Consider the following 7,657-nt stretch of genomic DNA (forward strand, 5'->3'; position numbering starts at 1 on the left):
TCATCAATGCAAACAGTGTTTATAATTCCTTATATGTTGGATTCAGAAACTGCTTGCTTTTGGAAAGGAAGATTGTATAAATATTATCTGATTTGATTCCTCTGTAGTCTTCTTGAGTTCACTAAGCCATAGCTGTCAGTAAGTATGTTAAACTAGGTAATATTCAGTTCTGCTGACTTCATACTTTTTATCAGTGATCAAAGCCATACGTCATTTCATGCTCGCTACGGCGGCACATTTACAAAAATTAGAACAACACAGAGAAGATTAGCCTGGCCCCTGCACAAAGATGACACGCAAATTCGTGAAAACCATACGTCATTTCACTATTTTCAAAGTACCTTTATCTTAGAAAAGCACTGGTCAGTCCCACAGCCACCATCACTACAGCTAAAAATAACGCTGCCAAGGTTGTCCTTGGCTGTCAGTAGTCATTGCGAACACGGCACTAATTTTGTTCGGTTGGTGGTGGAGGTTGGGGATGCGTAGCAGCAGTATATTTCGACGCAGGGAATGAATTAAGACTGGTAAATTCTGTCTCATCATGCCTGTACAATTTCTCTTTGTAAACTGCTCATTGTTTCATCCTCATTTGCTGCTAGGAGTGAAATGTTACCAGCTGGGACCAATGAGACATAAAATAAAAGTCACCTGGGAGTTTTCCAGGAAATGTTTGCTTTTCTAATAAAAGGGACAGACTTGAAGAAAAGCTTGCTGTCATCCCTTTCTCCTCCTTCCTATCTGGAATATGGATGTGATGCCTGGAACGAAGGCAGCCGCGTCAAGTCCATGAGGCAGTACCCATGATGATGAGGAGCAACGTGCCTATTAAGTCAGAGTGTGAAGGAGAGCAAGAGCTTGAGCTCTTGATGACATGATTAGACCTTCCCAGTGACACTGTGCCTCTGGACTTGTTTAATAAAAATAAATGTTCTTACCATTGAGGCACCTGTTGATGCATGGCCATTTACTTGCAACTAAAAATCAATTTCATGCTGAAAAGCAAGGTAAATAATGCATAGTGATGATACATGACCATGGAAATGGGGACCTATGTTGCCAGACTTGCCATGGGTTTTGGTGGATTTTTTCGTTCCGTAGTTCTTTATAACTAAATACAAAAAGAAAAATACTCTTTTTGTTCCCCTCAGTGCTCAATGATTACCCAGTTTCAGTATAAACAAAATGTACTCTAATGTGCTCTCACTGCAGTGCTATCAAGGGATGAGACATGTAATTCCATACGATGCCATACTAAAATCCTTTTGTGTACCTTAGAAATAGAACGTCATCTGTGCTATATTGTTTTAGGGCAAAAGGATATAGACTGAGGACCAGCAGAGCTTCCAGGGCAATGTTTTTGCTGGGAGGCTGGATTAAACCCACCACAAGAATGAGATAATTGCTTATAGTGGGCTGGGAGTTATACCCACAAACCCACTGCCATCTACAGAACTAAAATTCAGCCAGTGCTCAAGTGGACAGTGAGCCCAACCCAAGGCAGTCCAAATAGCTTCTCTGTTGGTAGGAGGATAGATCTTACCTTGATCAAGGATGGGTAAAAGGGTAAACAATGAATTCTGTGCGGAAACGCTATAGAACAAGGTGAAAGGGAACATCATTGCAAAGGCTCAAAGAACGTGCCTCTGAAAATTATTTCCTGCAGGAACCACAAGATTTGGGGCAATGTATAGCATCCTTGCTACACAGAAAAAAAGGCAGAAAGAAAAAAAAAACCACAATAGAAGCCCAAAGAAACAAATATGCTAAGAATGAACCGTAAGATTTTTGAGCACCCTTAATCTCTGAGTACCTGCTGTGGACCAGCACTGCCCTGGGGCTCAGTGATGGCTAAAGTATAGCCCTTGATCACCAGGGGTTCACGGTGCTATGATCCCCTTCCTTCACAGTAACTGATTCCAAACTGCGTTAGAACAGGAAGCTATGATATCATGTAGTCCTACTGTGTTTTAAAGTGTGTATTTTCTGGACATACTCTGTTTTGGAAAGAAATTAAATTCCATCTCTTAAGTAAGTAAATGAAGCAGGGAATGCACAGAGAGATGGAAACCACTGCATGTTTCATCGAGCTCTGGTTGTTTTATGCTCGACACTCTAAGAAAATGCATCATTCTTTAGAAGATCTATTTCTCCTTGCTTATATGGAAGTGATGGAAGGTGCCCAGGAAGCTACTTCCTCTGTCCATCCAGCACGTAGCCCCTGAGTTGAGCTATCAGCTCTCTGAGGACTCAGATGAATCTTCACACCAGCACAGGGACATGTCAAGAGGCTCACTCATTGTTTCTGACATTGATAATGCTCAGTGCAATCTTGGCCACCTCCTACTTCCAGCCTTCCCCTGCCCTTCTCTGAAGACAGAAATTAAGCCCACACACTCAGAATGTCCCATCCTGTCCCTGTCACGTGCGAGGAAATATCAGTTCATAGCAGATGGGTGTAGGGGGAAGGGGACAATCATTTCTCAACCTATTATTCAAGCCCTTCTGACAGGACCTTGCCCCCTGGGCACGCTGATGGGCCAAAGGATGGAGATGGGCCATAAGCTGGACCAATTATACAGCACCGCCATGCCGTGGGCATAGCAACTGGGTAGGGGATGGACGTCTGATCCAGTGTGGCCAATTGTAGGATATTTTTGGAATTCATGACCTAGGGACCACAGAGCACAGTGCTCATTTTCTCTCCGCGGTGGAGACAAGCAGCTCTGAACTCATCAAGATGGCATTTCCTGCCACGTGAAGGAAGGAGGCCTCAGTAGAAGGAAGGGTACCCACACGCCAGAGGTGCAGTGTGCCGGCTCCGCTTCTAGCTCTTCCTGAGGCCTGCTCACATCTTGACCTTCCTACAGTCATACCAGTCTTCCGAACACATTTGCCCTTGACTCTAAGTGAATTTAAAGTGGGTTTGGCACTTACAACCAAAAAAACCCTAACACTAATTGTCATACCCTTTGTGTGTTTTGGTTTTCCAAAAGAAATTCTTTTCCTGATTATAAGAGTGATACTTAGAAAATTTCAAATATTGGAAAAATATAGTATATAAAATAAAAATTACATAATTCCACCATCTAGCATAATCCTTATCTTTTAATATTCTTCTAGGCATTTCTTTTGAACTATAGATAAATAGATAGTTTTACAGGAATGCAATTTTATAACATACTATTTCACCTAAAAATATGTTTTGGATATTTTTATGGAACAATACTTCTAAAATCTACATTTTGAAAATGGTTGCATAGAATTTTATATTAAACTACCTTAATTAATGTACCCAGTCCCATTTGTTGAACATTTAGGTTATTTCAAAAGTTCTGCTATTATAAAGAATACAACAATGAACATATTTGTATGTACATTTTGGAGCATTTGATATATTTCTCACTCCTTAAATTCTAATGCTCTTATTTGTTTTGGCAACTTTTCCTTTGGCCTATCAATTTCATGCATGCCCTCTTGATTCACTCATTTATTCATTCATACTATGAACAAACATTTACTGAGAGTATGTTATGTATGTCGCTGTACTAGATTCTGAGAAAACAAATGTGGGTAAATTTTGGGTTTTACCCTTAAGGAGAAAGGATAAACTAGCATCTATTGAAATCTGACTCTGCTAAGCACTGTACAGGTTTATTTCATTCATTCTTCACTTAAAAAACAAACACCAACCCTGTGCAGTGGTATGATCTTCTTTGTATAAATGAAGAACGGAAGATCAGAGAGGTTGAGCAGCTTGTCCAAGATCACACAGTATGTAAGTGCAGACCTATATCCAGGTCTGACTTCTTTCTATCACACGTAGTTTAAAGAGAGATGTGAAAACAAATGACAAAACCAAGCAGTAAATGCTCTGTAAAATCGGAACAAAAGGATGCATTTAGGTCCATCAACCACAATGATCAGCAGAGGCAGACCTGAGACAAATCTTTTATCTGTAGCAAGCAGCTCTCTAATAGTCCAGGTTAAAGGGTCAAAACCAAATCTTAAATGATTTGCCTGACTCCACACAGCTCCAGGGGGCCCTTGGTAAGCCAGAATATTTGCCAGCTCGGAATCCTGGTGAGAGAGGGAGGCCACTTCTAAGCAGCTTCATTTGGAGAGGCTGAAGCTAGCAGGTGTAATGCAGGGCTCCCGGAAGATCCGAACAGCAGTCAGAGAGCAGCAGAGCCACGTGAAAGAAAAGCTCGGAAGAAAGTGGCAAACTGTTGGGAGGTCTCAGGACTCAGGCCGATGGCCTGAGACGTGGCCTCTCAGCAGGAAGAGGTGGTGCCCCAGCATAAGCCGACCCCTGGGATAAGCATGCATTTCACTGAGCCCAGGCATGGAGGAGCCTGGAGGTCCTGCTTACCAGGCACGGGGCTGTACCAGCTCAATAAACCTGGGCCGTTTGCAACTTAGAGTTTGCTGAGGGCTGTAGACTTGTTTGGACGAGATCCATGAGGCTGACCCTGTGATGCCCAGGCAGGACGTATTTCCCCAAACTGACAAGCCTCAGCTCTTTGTTGCCCTAAGAGAAGACCGGAAGTCCAGAGCACGTGCATCCGGGAGCTTGCCTGACCTGCTCTCTCCACACCTCCTTGCCTTGTACACATTCCAACCACTGGAGGCATCATGGCAGAGCGCAGCGACTTTTCAACCTATTTTATTTATTCTTCAAAAAGATTTATTTATTTATTTATTTATTTATTTATTTATTTATTTATTTAGAGCGCATGCATGCGTGTGCGTGCACAGGGTGGGGGGAGAGGCAGAGGGAGAGGATCTCAAGCGGACTCCCCACTGAGCATGGCGCCCAACTCGCCCAACTCGAAGCTGATCTCACCACCCTGAGATCATGACCTGAGCCAAAATCAAGAGCTGGACCCTTCACCGACTGAGCCCCCCAGGCATCCCTTCTACCTGTTTTAATCTTGACCGGAGCACCAATTGATAAAGCCAATGAAACTAGGGCTGCTCCCATCTGAGTGGGGTCATGGATGCAGGACCCCCTTCTTCTCCCAGGATGCTCTGTTGGGCACACTGCCATCACTGCAAGCATCCCGAATTTAAAGTTAGAGCACCCAGGTTCGAATCCCGACTCTGCCACTCACAAAGAGTGTGGCTTTTCAGAAGTCATTGAACCTCTCAGACTCCATGGTTTTCACTTGTGAAATGAAGAAAATAATTCATGTTTCCTTCAGAGGCTGATGCAAGCAGCAGGTGCCACCGCGTGGGTAAGAGCAGCTGTAAAAAGTCATATAAATGTGAAATGTTCCTTTGCTTGGCTTTTCCACGTTTGCATGGCCCCAGCACTTCTCCGTGTCTTTGGGCTAGGAGACAAAGCCACGTCAGGTGGAGACCAAATAGCGTGACTACTTACTTTTACAGTTTCCAAAGAGAAATGGTCATTTTGAAGGCCCATTTCTTTGGTGTTTCTCCCCGCCATGTTGTATTTGTGCATCAGCCCCTTGTCTCAGACAGACCACCCCCCACTTCTGTGTCTCAGCCCCCCACACCAGGAGACCCAAACCTGCCGCCCTCAGGCACGCAGTGTCTTCTCTAACAGGGCCCGCACGTGCACTAACTGATTTTGTCACTTAGACTTATGACTCTCCAGGAAATCCATTTTAGCAGGGCATGCCAAGGTCATTTCCTCTATTCCTCTCAACATACTCCAGGTTCATACAAAGTAAAAATGCCAAGTCTCTTCTCAGGGTTCTAGCAGAGAAACCGTGATTGCTGGTGGTTCTCCTGTTGCTCAGGATTTGATGCTGGAGCGCTACATGTGGGAGTGAGAACACATCCACTGCAGGCCCTCCCCCCAGCAAAGCCAGAGATCTGAGGGAACAGGGGTTCGTCAGGGGGTTCACCAGAGGGGACCGCGTCAACGCCTCAAAGTCACGGCTGACTTGAACACTGGACTTGGAGCATGCTACAGAAAACTGTGCTCTCAGCGGCCCCTTAACTGCCCAGCCGGTTAGGACTCTCCCTCTATTGCCAGACACTCAGGGACTAAGGTGACTCGAGTTGTAGTTCCATGTTCCCAGAGAGTCACCAGCTGTACACCAAAGGTATATGGTGTGGGTGTTATGTCATATTGGATAGACTGTTTGCTGGGTAGGAAGTCAGCCAGTGTTGCGTGATTTGTACTCGTAGCTTCAGGCCCATGACAGCGATGGTCACCTCCTGAGAGCGAGGTAGTTCTGATGGGCCAGGAGATGGGTTTGGATGACCCATTACAGGCAGGGTAGAAACTGGATTTCAAATGGGAACAATAATTCTGCCCCACGTCCCATAGACTAATAGGCTTAAGGGAGCAGTTGCTTATGCAGAAGAGATTTCATTCTTCCTTTTGTACCTTTTTTGACATTTCCTACGGGTTTGCAGCTCACGTGACTTTAAGTGGAGCCCCAGAGACTCTTTCTGGAACTTCACAGCCTGTCTTTGCATTTTCTTTTGAATGACCTGGTCCAGTGCAGAGGCAGAATAAATAGGGTGAAAGGGGATAGGCCACTGGCAGAGAATTCTAGGCCTGAGATTCCTGGCAGCAAGATCTACACTTCTTGCCAGAGGGACACTGGGGGCTCTCACGGTTTGGTCTCTTCCCATCACTCAGATCTGTTCCTTGATGCTCCCCTAAAATGTGGTAGTCCCTCGGGGCCAGACTTCAGGACTTCGGCGTTCTCCCAGAGCCTGACGCAGGAGAGACGCTTCTCTGCCTCCTCCACGCACTCGCCTCCTGCTGCCCATCCCCGTGTCTTTCCTCGGCGCCGGCTGGACACCACACACGCTCCTTGCGGTGGCCACTACTCCAGCCCATCCTCTTCAAGACAGAGCTTCCTGTCCTGCGGCCCGCATGCCGGTCAGGCACATGACACCGCCCGTGGTGTCAGCCCCGGGGGACACCCTGAGCCCTGGGCTCACCAGCTTCCAAGCTGAGACTAGAGAAATCACAGGTGGATGGGTGGGAACTATGCTTTGTGCCGCCATCCAACATTTGACTCTGACCCCGGGCTATGTATCAGGAAAGGACCAGAGAGTGTACGGGATAACTGAAATCTCATTTGCTTAATTGGTTTTAACTTCCTTCTCCATCAGACCTTTTGCCAGAGCTATTAATTTCCCCATTTTTCCCCTTTCGTTTTCTCTGTCCAACCTCTGTTTAGCGAGCTAATCCACCAGGACAAGAACCAAAGCCTGGCAGCCAGGGGAAGGGGAAACAGGGGCCTGGATCTCCTGCAGACTAGACTGTGGGCAGCTCACAGGGCAAGTCGGGTCTCACCATCCCTCCCGCCTTACACCCCCAGACTCAGACCTCCGCCAGGCTATGCCCCTCCCCAGGCCCACTCCTCGGGCAGAGACGCCGGAAGAGCCGCTTTGCTCCTGGGGCTGGAAAAGAGGTGGGAGCCAACTGCTGCCAAGTGAACATGGAATCCCGTGTCAGAGTCTAGGATGTTCTCCGCCTCAGAACAAGCCAGCCAGCTCTGAGACATGCAAATCGGCACAGGTGCAGGATGTAAAACAGAAGTGGCCCTGGTGTGGCCGATGGGGCCACAGGCTACGCACTTTGCACCTGCCCCTCCCAGGCTAAAGCTGGGTCTGGCTCCCGCCAGGTGAAGGGCCACATTTAGCTCTCCCCACTGCTGAGCTGGGG

General features: G+C 46.5%; 1 non-coding gene across 1 annotated transcript; it reads left to right on the top strand.

Moving 5' to 3' along the window:
• The first annotated feature begins 217 nt into the window (after window positions 1–217).
• Window positions 218–324, top strand: LOC123801461 (U6 spliceosomal RNA). The gene has a single exon (XR_006782230.1). It is a non-coding gene; the product is annotated as a U6 spliceosomal RNA (small nuclear RNA).
• Window positions 325–7,657: the final 7,333 nt, after the last annotated feature.

Source organism: Ursus americanus, chromosome 2, assembly GCF_024610735.1.
Source record: "Ursus americanus isolate L20-20 chromosome 2, mUrsAme1.1.p, whole genome shotgun sequence".
In the NCBI taxonomy this organism is placed as follows: domain Eukaryota; kingdom Metazoa; phylum Chordata; class Mammalia; order Carnivora; family Ursidae; genus Ursus; species Ursus americanus.